We start from the raw sequence: 11,947 nt of genomic DNA on the forward strand, positions 1-11,947 counted from the left end.
GCTCCTTTTTTTTTTTTGTCATATTCTTCATCTCATTACATCCTCACCCTGCCCGGTATGGATGATTTAATTAAATCTAATTTTGGGCTCATGCCAAGGTTCCCCCCAAAAGGAAAAAATTGAAAGGTATTCAATGTAAAGTCTGAATCAGGTGCAAGACAGGTATTTACTTCCTATGCACAAAAGAAATATTAAAAACAAAGTAAAAAGACCAAAAATAAATAAAATAATTTTAGATATCTCATAGCAAAAAATAACCAACCCAGAAAATTGGTTGAGGTACAATGTAAGAATCACTGGACTACTGAAAATATAAGCCCCTAAAGAGCCCAAACATCACATTTTTAAAAGTCATGAAAGAAAACTTTCCAGATCTTTTTAAAAGCAGAGGACAAAGTAAAAATAGAAATGAAAGAAAAAACCTACTGATCACCTCCTGAAAGAAACCTCAAAATGAAAACTCCGAGGAACATGATAGCCAAATCTAGAGCTGCTGGGTCAAAGGGGGGAAAAAAAGACCATAAGCAGCCAGAAGAATGAATTTAAGTATGGAAGAACCATAGTCAGTATCATACAAGATTTAGTAGTCACCACTATAAAGAAAGAAAGAGTTTGGAATACAATACTCCAAAAGACAAAAGATATAGGCTTTACAACCAATAATAACTCACCCAGCAAAACAGTATAATCCTATGGGGGGGGGAATGGATCTTTAAAGAAATAGAGGAATTCCAAGCATTTCTGTTGAAAAGATCAGAGCTAAAACTTGAAAGACATTTCCAGTTAATTCATGAAAGTGCCCATATGCAAAATCCAATATCCTCAGGCCACATTAGATCTGGCGCAGGATATCTCACATACATATACATTGCTATTGCTTCCAGGATAAAATAGGAATTCCTCCAAGGGATGTGTTCATAAATAATCAACAACCAGCTCTCCAGGGGAAAAAATATATTCACGACATACTTTTAAGTTTAATTTATATTAATAACACTTTCTGAACTGGTTTGAGCTGGATCCAGCATACTCTTGACTCATCTATTTGGCTTTTAAAGCTAATTGCAAATTAGCTCTAGCATATCTTTCCAGCTTTATTAGACACTACCCTCATTCTTGTGCTTGATGGTCCACCCAAAACGGCTCTCGTGCTGTTCTTCTCACCTAGCATTCCATCTCCCACTGTCCCCCATACCTGGCATGCGTTCCTTCTTCATCTTTGCCTCACAAAGTAACTTACTCCCATCAAGAAACAAATTAAGCACCACCTTCTAAATGAAGCCTTCATAGACTCTTCAAATGCTAGTGCCCTCCTTCCCCAATTACCTTGCCCTCAATGTCCCTGTACTTACTTTGTATTTATTCACACACATGTATATATGTTAATATAGACATTTATGTACAAATGCACATATAAATATATATGTGTGTGCCTATTATGTGTGTGCATATAGTTTATATGTTTTATGTGTATATATATATATATATATATATCACATACACATATATAAACAACATATAAGCATATACATTGTCTCCCTTAGCAAGAATGTAAGCTCTTTGATCCTAGAGACTGACTGTCTCACTTTTGTATCTGTATCTCTAGAGTCTATCCCCGTTCTTGCTGTTTAATAAATGCTTATGGATTACGTCTATGCCCTGCCACCTTAGAGACTGTATGCTTCATTACTTGTTATTGGCCCTCTCATGAATTTTAAGATAGGTAGGTTACGTCTCCAACAAGGGCCAGGTCAGAAGGAAGTAGCCAGTATGGCAGAAAGAGGCAGGTGGAGAAAGCTCTTCATTTTCTCTAGCTTTTAATACGATAATAACAGCCACAAAAAGAACAATTTATACTTTTATGGTGCTTTAAAGTTTTCAAAGCTGTGCAGAAAGCAGCATGGATATGGAGTCAGACAGCTTGGTTTTGAAACTCAGTTCTCATACTCAGTATCACAGGAGAATAGATTTAGAGGTAAAGGGACCAGAAAGGCCATCTAGTTCAATCCCTGAATTTTACTGATGAAAAAACTCAGGCCCAGGGAAATTAAGTGACTGTCACCCAGATGGTGTCAGATCTGAGATTCAGACTCAGTTCCTCTGACTCCACAATCTGAATCTCTGAATTTGGAGAGTCTTTCTATTACTTTCTGTTATTATTACTATTACTATTAAAAGTAATATCTAGCCTTAAAGTTTGCAAAGCACCTTACATAAGTAATCTGATTTAGTCCTGACAACAACCTAGGTACTATTATTCTCCCCATTTTACAGAGGAGGAACTAAGGCCGAGAAAGATTAAGTGATTTGACCAGGGCAATACAATTACAAAACATCTGAAGCAGTATTTGAACTCAGGTCTTCTAGATCCCAAAATCAGCACTCTATCCACTGCACCACTTACTACTAGCTGTGTTACCTCAAGCATGTCACAACCATTCTGGATTTCAGTTTCTTCATCCAAAAAATGACATAGTTAGAGTAGAAAGACTCTTTGGATCTTTGTAGCTCTAAATCCCATGAGCCTAAAGGCCTCTACATATAGCATATCATTTAATCTTCTCAATAACCCTATGGAGCTGGGAATTACAAATATTATTACCCCCATTATACAGATAAAGATCGGAGAGTTTCAGTAATTTGTCCAAGGTCACACAGCTAACTATTAAAGAATAGAACCAGGACTCTGACCTAGGTCCTCTGATTCCGGAGATATGGTGATAAATGCTTAAAAACTAGGTCTCAAAAAAAAAAAACGATACTGACACACTTTTAAGTTTAATCTGAATTAATACTATTGTCTCTAGCACTTTCCTATGTCTAGACAACGAACAAAAATAAAATAAATCAAGCCCTAAGTTATAGTAGTTGCTGATTTCTGAGATGTCAATAATCACACTAAAAACTTGGCTCCTGAGAGCCCATACTTGCTGCCTCCAGCACGTCTGCTTCCCAAGGCCAGCATTCTTTCCATTGAATGGGGCTCCTCACCTCAAGAAAACAGAAAGTGCTTTTATATTCTCCATTTATATTTATATTCTCCACATCTGGCTGTTTACCACCTGGATTAACTCTGCCAGATCACAGGGTTTTAATAATGTTTGCAAACTCCTTGTGAATGGAAACATTTTCCCTTCAACCTAGCACAAATTTTAATTTCACTGTGATCTTGGAAATTATGAGGGCTGGGAACCCACGTGTCTACTACCCGTGACCAGAGCAATGCCATCAACAGTCAAACTTTTGTTGGTACTCCACATGCTAGTTCTCCAGCGAAGTTTAACTAGGATATCTGGGAACAGTTCACTTCCAGCTTTTCCAAGAGACAGCCAAGATTAACAGCAAAGGGTTGAACAGAAAATAAAAATGACTTTGAAAATAAGTTGAACAAGAAGCAGAAAATTTCTTCTGTGATGAAATGTGCTGCATTTATTGTCCAGACTTAAGAAAGTGTTGGAGAAAATGTTATTGGTGCAGATTAAACTTTAAAGTGTGTCATTAGTACCTTTTTTTTTTCAAGAGCCAGTTGTTAAGAATTTCTCAGCACATCCTTAGAAGCAGACGACCTAGGTCAGAGTTCTTTAGTAGTTAGTTGTGTGACCTTGAGTAAATTATTGAAACTCTCTGATCTTTATCTGTAAATTGGGGATAATAATATGTGTGATCCCCACCCCATAGGGCTATTGAGAGGATTAAATTATATACTATATATAGAAGGCTTTAGGATCATGGTAGAGCTGTAACTAAGGCAGAGTGACTGAAGCTTTTTCCCAGAGTGCCAATATTTAGAGGGGGATATTTCCTTCCCAGCCTCCCTGCCCTCATCCATAGCACCATCTTTTTTGTCCTTTGCCTTAGGCCCAGGTTGCCACCCCCTGGATAGCCTCTATGGTACAGCTAAACTGTCTTTCCTGCTATTCTTCACAGATAGTGTGTCATCTCCCTTTTCTGATTCTTTTTACTGACTGTCTCCCATAGCTGGAATGCACTTCTTTCTCACCTCTAATTCACAGATCTTGTCTCTTCTTCAAAATTGAACTCCAGGGGCAGCTAGGTAGCACAGTGGATAGAGCACCAGCCCTGGAGTCAGGGGGACCTAAGTTCAAATCCGACCTCAGACACTTGACACTTACTAGCTGTGTGACCCTGGGCAAGTCATTTAACCCCATTGCCTAGCCAAAAAAAAAAATTGAACTCAAGCACCATCTTCTACATGAAACCTTTCCTGATCCTCCCCCACCCCACAAATGCTAGTTCCCTCTCTCCCCAAACTATCTTGTGTTTACATTGCATATACTGACTGATGTGTGCGCTATCTCCCCTCCATAAACTGTGAGCTTCTTGAGAACAGGGGATTTTCTTTATGTCTTTGTTGTCACACATCTTCCCCAAGCTCCATCCCCTGCCCACTATTCCCCCTCACCCCACTGCATCTGACTGGCTCCCAAGAATGCTTATGGTCTCAGGCTCAGAATCAGGCTCAGACAAATATCCTGTCTCCTACATGCAGCATAGTCAGGGTCTCAGAGCATTGACTTGGGCTACCTAGCCTCTTGTCTCATATCAGTCCTTGGGTCACCCTTAGAAAAGTCCACCATATTCTCAAGTTTTCATTGGTTTTCTATTTCACAACCTCTTTACAAGTCTTTTCTCTACCGGGGAACGTCTTGCTTTTTAGCAATATAATTCTCAAGAGCTATATTTGAATGACCTCCTAAAATCAAGACTTGTTGGAAAAGAGACTAAACTGTGTTTTGTGATAGAAAAAAAAAGCAAAGCAAAGCAAAAATAAACAAAATAAAAACCACTGGAAACAAAATAGGTGATTGGAAAATTGTGGTATGTAAATGTAGACTAGGGGGCAACTAGGATAGAGCACCAGACACAGAGTCAGGAAAATCTGAGTTCAAATTTAGCCTCAAATGCTTGCTAGCTGTGTGATGCTGTGTGCGTCACTTAACCTCTATTTGCCTCATCTGTAAAATGGGGACACATTGGAGAAGGAAATGGCAAGCCACTCCTGTATCTTTGCCAAGAAAACCCCAAAACGCCATGTAGGGGATTTATTATTTTAATGAGTAAATAAATATCTTTAAAATGTATCAGTAATAAATGATTAAATGATAAATTTTAAAAATTATCAGATGAGGAAAATGAGGCCCAATAAATATCAATAGATATAGCTCATATATTAAAAAAGCTCTTTGGGGATTCTTAGTAATTTTTAAGAGTGTAAAGGGGTCCTGAGACCAAAAAGTTTGAGAAGCTCTACTGTATTAAATCAGGTTAACACCTTCTCTGAAACTTATGGTCATTGAGAGCTTCCCGCAGCAGTGAGAGTTTGAATGACTCCTCCTAGGTCACATAGCCAGGAAGTGTCAGAGGCAGGAATTAAATGACGGTCTTCCTGGCTCCAGAGGCCAATTCTCTATCCACTAAGATATGTTGCCTCTTACATTATGAATGCAATAAAGTACTACTGTGCCCTAAGAAACTATCACGGGCTCTTAGATTTAGAGCTGGGAGAGAAATTGAAGGTCACCAGATTCAAGGCCTCTACCTTACAGATGAAGAAACTACAGCCCAGAGAAAGGAAAGTGACTCCTAAAGCCATCCAGGTAGTAAGTAGTAGGGCTAGAATTTGAACCCAGGTCCTCTGACTCCCAATCTAATACCCTTTTCAGTACACCCCACCATCTGCAGGATGGAGAGGGGGAATATCTATATGAACTAACACAGAATAAAGAAAGCAGAAGCAGGAGGACAATATTCCCAATGACTTTAATAATATAAATGAATGCAGCATTAAAAGATACCAGAATTTAGATTATACATCATGTTTGATATTGATCACAGAGAACTGAGAATGAAATACACTTTCCTCCTTTTGGAAGAAAGGTGGTGAGCTGTGCATAGTCACTTGGTCTGCTTTGTGTAATTGGTTTTTATTAGTTATTAGATAGGATTCTACTGCGGGAGTGAGAGCTTATTGGGAAACAGTGTAAAAATTTTAAAAATCAATAAAATGTGAAAACAAAAAGAAAAAAGGTCAAACCACTCCTTACCCCATTTCTAAGCACACATCCTTCAAAGTGTTGTTTTCATAGTAAGTGACCAATGGGAGAAAAGGTGGATTGGCGGTTTTTAAAGGCAGCTATGAGACAATGTTCTGTTGTTACCTACCCTTGGGAGGGAGGGTAGATAAGTTGGGAGGTAAGATTCAAAGACCAAGGGGAAGAAGAAATGGCTCAATCAGAAGGATGATTTGAAATGTTCCAGGAGAGCTACTTGAGTAATTGTATCTGTAAGTGGAGGGAGAAGATATAGGGAGGGCAAGAGAAGAGAGTGGGGAAGTCTCTGAAAATAAATGATGAATGGAGCTGACTGGAGAGGCAGTATGGTATGGAGAAGAGAGTCCAGGACTTAGAGTCCCCATTTTACAGATGAGGCAAGTAGGGGTTAAGTGACTTATACAGCATCACACAGCTAGTAAGTGTTTGAGGCTAAATTTGAACTCAGATTTTCCTGATCTGGGTTTGAATCCCACCCTGGTCATTTATTAGCTGTGTGAATATGAAAAAAATCACTTGGGAACTCAGTTTCCTTATTCATAAAATGAGGGGGTTAGTTACCTATCTGTAAGACACCTTCCAGACTTCAGTTTATGATTTTCTGGGTGTACGGAAGGGGAAGGACAAAACTTTGCCTCAAAAAAATTTGCCTCAGCTAGTTTCAGAGTGAGACCACCTTGCTTTCTTTAGGCCACAAGGGGCTTGGCTGATACCGTTAGCTTATTATCAATTGCCTTGATCCAATGATCAATCGCCTTTGTTTACTGGAGGCAGTTAGATTATACAGAGGTTAGAATACAGGACATGGAGTCTGGAAGGCCTGGGATCAAATCCTGCCTCAGACAATAGGTGGCTGTGTGATTGTAGATAAGTCACTTAACCTCAGTCTGCCTCAGTTTCCTCATCTGTAAAATGAAGATAACAATAGCTCCTACCTCACAGGGTTGTTATGAGGACCAAATGAGATAAAATATGGAAAGTGTTTTGCAAATCTTGAAGTGCTATATAAATGCTAGCTATTATTATTATTAATTATTCAATGTCCTATTTCAGTGTTCAAATGGGTCACTCAAAAGTCTGGAAAGGATACACACCATTACAGCAAATTGTCTCTGTTACTTTCATCAAAGGTGAGGGGAGAGAGGGTGAGGAGAGGAAGGAGCAGAACTCAGCTGATCGATCCCTACCACAAATGTTGATCAAGCACTTTGAAAACTTGAAAACAAATGAACTATTGTTATTATGGTGAGCAGAGAAGAGGAAAAGGAAGGAAAGAGGTATTTGTATGGTATCTACTATGGGCCAAGAAGAGCAGGACAATGGTCTTCAAACATTTCATAAGATCTAGGATTTGAGGGGAGTTTTGAGATCACTCAGCACCAGACAGGTGAGGAAACAGCCTAGAGAGAATGTGACTTGCCCAAAGTCACACGAGTAGCATGGAGAAGAGCTGGGATTCAGACCTAGGACTTCTAATGCTGCATCCACTACACAGCGAGAGGGTTCTTATGGGGAAGAATGGTGAGGTATATTTTCTTATCCTCAGACAGTGGCGGAAGCACAAATGGGTGGAGGTGACAAGGAGGCTGATGACTTTGTCTCAGAAAAAGGAAAAGCTTCTAACAATGAGAACTGTCCGTGTATGGAATCTGTTGCCACAGGACCTGATGAGCCTCCTTTCACTGGTGATGTTTAGTGGAGGCCTGGATGACTTCTTGTCACAGAGCTGTAAAGGCTATTCATGTTTCTTGTATGGGTTGGACCCCTGGGGTTCTTTTTAACCAGGGGTATGTTGTTAAATGTTTATATCCAGGCAAACATTTATACAATATATGTGTACATAGAGTGTGTGTGTGTGTTTATATACATATAGCATATATATTGTATATATTGCATATATACAATATATGCAAAATATATTATGGTATAAATATATTGACAAAAGTATAAATGTATATAAATACAATAATTAAGTAAAACATATAAATAAATCTATATTTATAAAATATAAAAGATATAATTATAAATTACAAACATACAATAAAGCTATAAATACATAAATATCTGAATATATTATGCATGTATAGATCTAAATATATAGATAAATGAATAAAATATTGAAAATATATAATAAAGATAAAAATATATAAATATGCAATATATAAAGATAATGTATGTAAAATATAAAATAAAACATGTACAAATATACAAACAAAAATATTGAATATTTCATGAATCTACATGCCATCCTTGCACAGAAGCAATGTAAATTTTCTCTTAGTACATGTGCTGTTAAAGCACATTGTATATTTGTATAATTGTATATTTGTGATTATACCTTTTGAAGTAAATAATTCTATGTAAAAGCTTAAAAAATCTTATTACATCTTCTGTGCCTTTATCACTTTCATTTCCAAACATATCCATCCTCTTTCCCTACTCATCAAGTTATCCTATAATAATAGTAATAATAATGATAATAATAATAACGATAACAATAATAACAAATATTTATAAAGTACTTTAAGGTTTGCCAAGTACTTTGCATATGGTAGCTCACTGGATCCTCACAACAACCCTGGGAGGTAGAGGCTATTATTATCTCCATGACAAGGAAACTGAGGCACAGAGCATTAAGTGACTTACAGAGGGGGGTGTCACTCTACTAAGGAGAGTTTGAGGAAGTTTTGAGAATTTGCATTTGAGAGTTTTGATTTTAACTTGGGTCTTCCTGACTCCAAGTCAAACACTCTACCAACTGCCCCACATAGCTGTCCTTTATAACAAAGAATTAAAAACCAGGTTAGCAAATTATGTTTATTTTTCAGAAGAACCTAGAGAGGCCAATGCTCTAATATAAAGGAATTAATTTCTAATGTTGGAATTTCAGGCACCACAGCATCTGGGTGGGGGAGATTCTATGGGCTCTAAGAGCCTGTTCGCTGGACTGGTGGTTGAGACCTGATTTGAGGCTCCCCTATTAATTAGCTGTGTGTCCTTGGGTGAGTCACTTAAACTCTTTGAGATTCAGATTCCTCATTTGCAAAATAAGGATGGTAATATTTACATTACCCCATCCCAAGGATGTTGCAAGGAGCCAACGAAGCAATGGATGTAAGGACTTTTGTGACCATAGAGTGCTAGATAAACGTTTGTTGTTATTATTGCTGATAATTATATCAATGATCGTGCCACCTAGGTATTAATGGAAGAAGTTTCCTGGATCACTTAGATGATTCTGCTTCAGATCTGAGCTAAAAGATGGCAAATGGTACACCTGCCCCTTAGGAACCAGTCGATAACCCCTACCTTTGCATCACCTCTGGTTCCAGGTAGCTTATATGTCCTAGACAGAGAAACAGGAAGATATGGCGGTGAGGGGCGAGGGAGAAGAGGTTCATTCTCACCTCTCTAGTGTTTCACCTTTGGAACACAGCACATCACAGTGAAAAGAGCTCTGGATTTGGAATCTAAATCCAGGACAAGGCTTCAAATCCTTAAACTCTCTGGACCATGGTTTCCTCAAGTATAAGATGAAGGATTTGGGTTTCCATCTCTAAATCTATGATCTTAAAAGTACATAAAGCATTGCAATCATTTCTTCATTCTATACATTATTCTTAATATATGAGATTTGTTAGTGTGTTGTTATAAAAATACTAATAAATTCTCAGTTTTATTTGCATAAAATAATTATGTTATTTCCCTAGATTGTTTTGTAAAAAGTGAGGAGGAAATGCAAATTTTTTTTGGTTTTTTAATGAATTTTTTCCAATTAATAAGCATTTATTTTCTTTCCCTCTCACTTCCCCCACCCCTTTACTGAGAAAAGAAACAAAATTTTAGTGACAACTTTTTGAGCAACCAAGTAAAATAAATTCCCACCTTTTTTTAAAATTCCCTCCTTTTTTGTTCAGTTGTTTCAGTCATGTCTGATTCTTCATGACCCTATTTGGGATTTTCCTGGAGAAGCTATTGGAGTGGTGTACCATTTCCTTCTCCAACTCATTTTACAGGTGAGCAAACACAGTAAATGACTTGCTCAGAGTCACACAGCTAGTAAGCGTCCGAGGCAAGATTTGAACTCAGGAAGATGAATCTTCTGACTCCAGACTTGGCATTCTATCCATTGCACCACCTAGATGCCCCGATTCTCACAATGACCATGTACAAAAATGTGTGTCTTGTTCTGCAAATGTGATCCATTCCCTCTCTGTCAGGGAGGTGAGCAGCATGCTTCATCTTTGGTCCCTTGGAACTGAGGTTGGTCATTCTATTGATCAGAGTTTTAAGTTTCTTGAAGTTGTTCATTTTTAAGACATTATTATTGTAGAAATTGTTCTTGTGGTTCTGATCACTTCACCCTGCATCCGTTCATGCAAGGTTTCCCAGGTTTCTCTAAAGCTATCCCTTTCATCATTTCTTACAGTCCAATAATATTCCATCTCATTCATATACCATATTTTGTTCAGCCATTTCCCAGTTGTTGGGCACCCCCTTGGTTTCAGCTCTTGCCATCACAAAGGAGTCGCTATAAATAGTTTTGTACATATAGGGCCTTCCTCTTTGTCTTTGATCTCTCCAGGGTATAGGCCAAGTTGTGGTATTATTGGGTCAAAAGATGTGTGCACAGTTTAACAACTTTTTTAATATTTTTAGTAAAAGAAAAGGGTGGGAGAAAAGCTTCGCTGCATCAAATTCTGCAGCCAGTGTTTGGAGGTCTCAGCCTGTCTCTAATGTACTTTGGCCCTAGCCAGCTACACATATCAAACTCAGTGAGTCCCAAGGTAGAGATGCTTAGCCCTCAGGCCTAGTCCCTGGGGCCCTCATCAACACTCAGACTGGAGTGAAATGAAGATATCAAGGCTGCCTATAAGGAAAGATAGAGGGTGGGCCTGGAGTTGGGACCAAATTCCCACTTTTAATCTTGATATTTTCTTTATTTCTCTTTCCCAAGCCCAGCAATTGCTTTTCTTGTGTAGAAATGCCCTAGGGCTTAGCATTGGCATCAAAGGAACACCAAAGAGACACAAAATGTAAAGCAGCAGGAGCCACTGAAGATGAAAAAAATTCCCTCTGGTTAGGCCTGGATGCAAAGGCTGGCAATGAACCAGAAGCTGCTCAGAGTGGGTCACGGTGGGCCTGGGAAGGTGTTGAGCTGTAAATAGATGAAGGCATAGACAGAGGTACAAATATGTTAAAATGCACATACACATATACACGCACACAAACACGCATATATGTAATGCATACACATTCGGGGTGCATACATGTATGTATGTGCACATGCATCACACATGCATGAGCATGTGCCCATATATATATAATTACACTGCATCACTTAGCTGCTTGTGCATATACACAGGTAAGTTAACATATACTTATACCGACAACCATATTCATACCCATGCCTATACCTATACCTATACTTATACCATGAATTCACAAGTCCAATCCCTATCCTTTTTATATACATGCATATGTGTGTTTGTATGCATGTGTATGTATATATATGTCTACATGTGTGTACATATACAGATACACACATGTACAGATATACAGATACATGCATGCGTGTGTGTGTGTGTACACATACATGCCACTCAATTTACCGATCATTTGTCAGGAACCAAGGATGTCCAAATCCCAGTGTCAGATGGTCCTGGAGCTATAGAATAAGCAGTAAGGTGTGTAATAAAAAGACCCATATACTTTATGCTGGAACACCTGAGAAGAAGACTTTGGTTTGAACCTTGGCTTTACCACTTACGCAATTACTGTATAATCTTGGACAAGTCACTTGACACTCCTCTTGGTCTTTCCCCTGTGCAAGATGGGGGAGGGGTATGGGTGTGTGTTAGACCAGCTAATCTCTA

At 38.4% G+C, this 11,947-nt stretch overlaps 1 pseudogene; it reads right to left on the reverse strand.

Annotated features, from left to right (window-relative positions):
* Positions 1-8,284: 8,284 nt before the first annotated feature.
* LOC144456415 (U6 spliceosomal RNA) lies at positions 8,285-8,372 on the reverse strand (annotated as a pseudogene).
* Positions 8,373-11,947: the final 3,575 nt, after the last annotated feature.

This window comes from Phascolarctos cinereus, unplaced genomic scaffold (assembly GCF_003287225.1).
Source record: "Phascolarctos cinereus isolate Bilbo 61053 unplaced genomic scaffold, phaCin_HiC Scaffold_3;HRSCAF=262, whole genome shotgun sequence".
NCBI lineage: Eukaryota > Metazoa > Chordata > Mammalia > Diprotodontia > Phascolarctidae > Phascolarctos > Phascolarctos cinereus.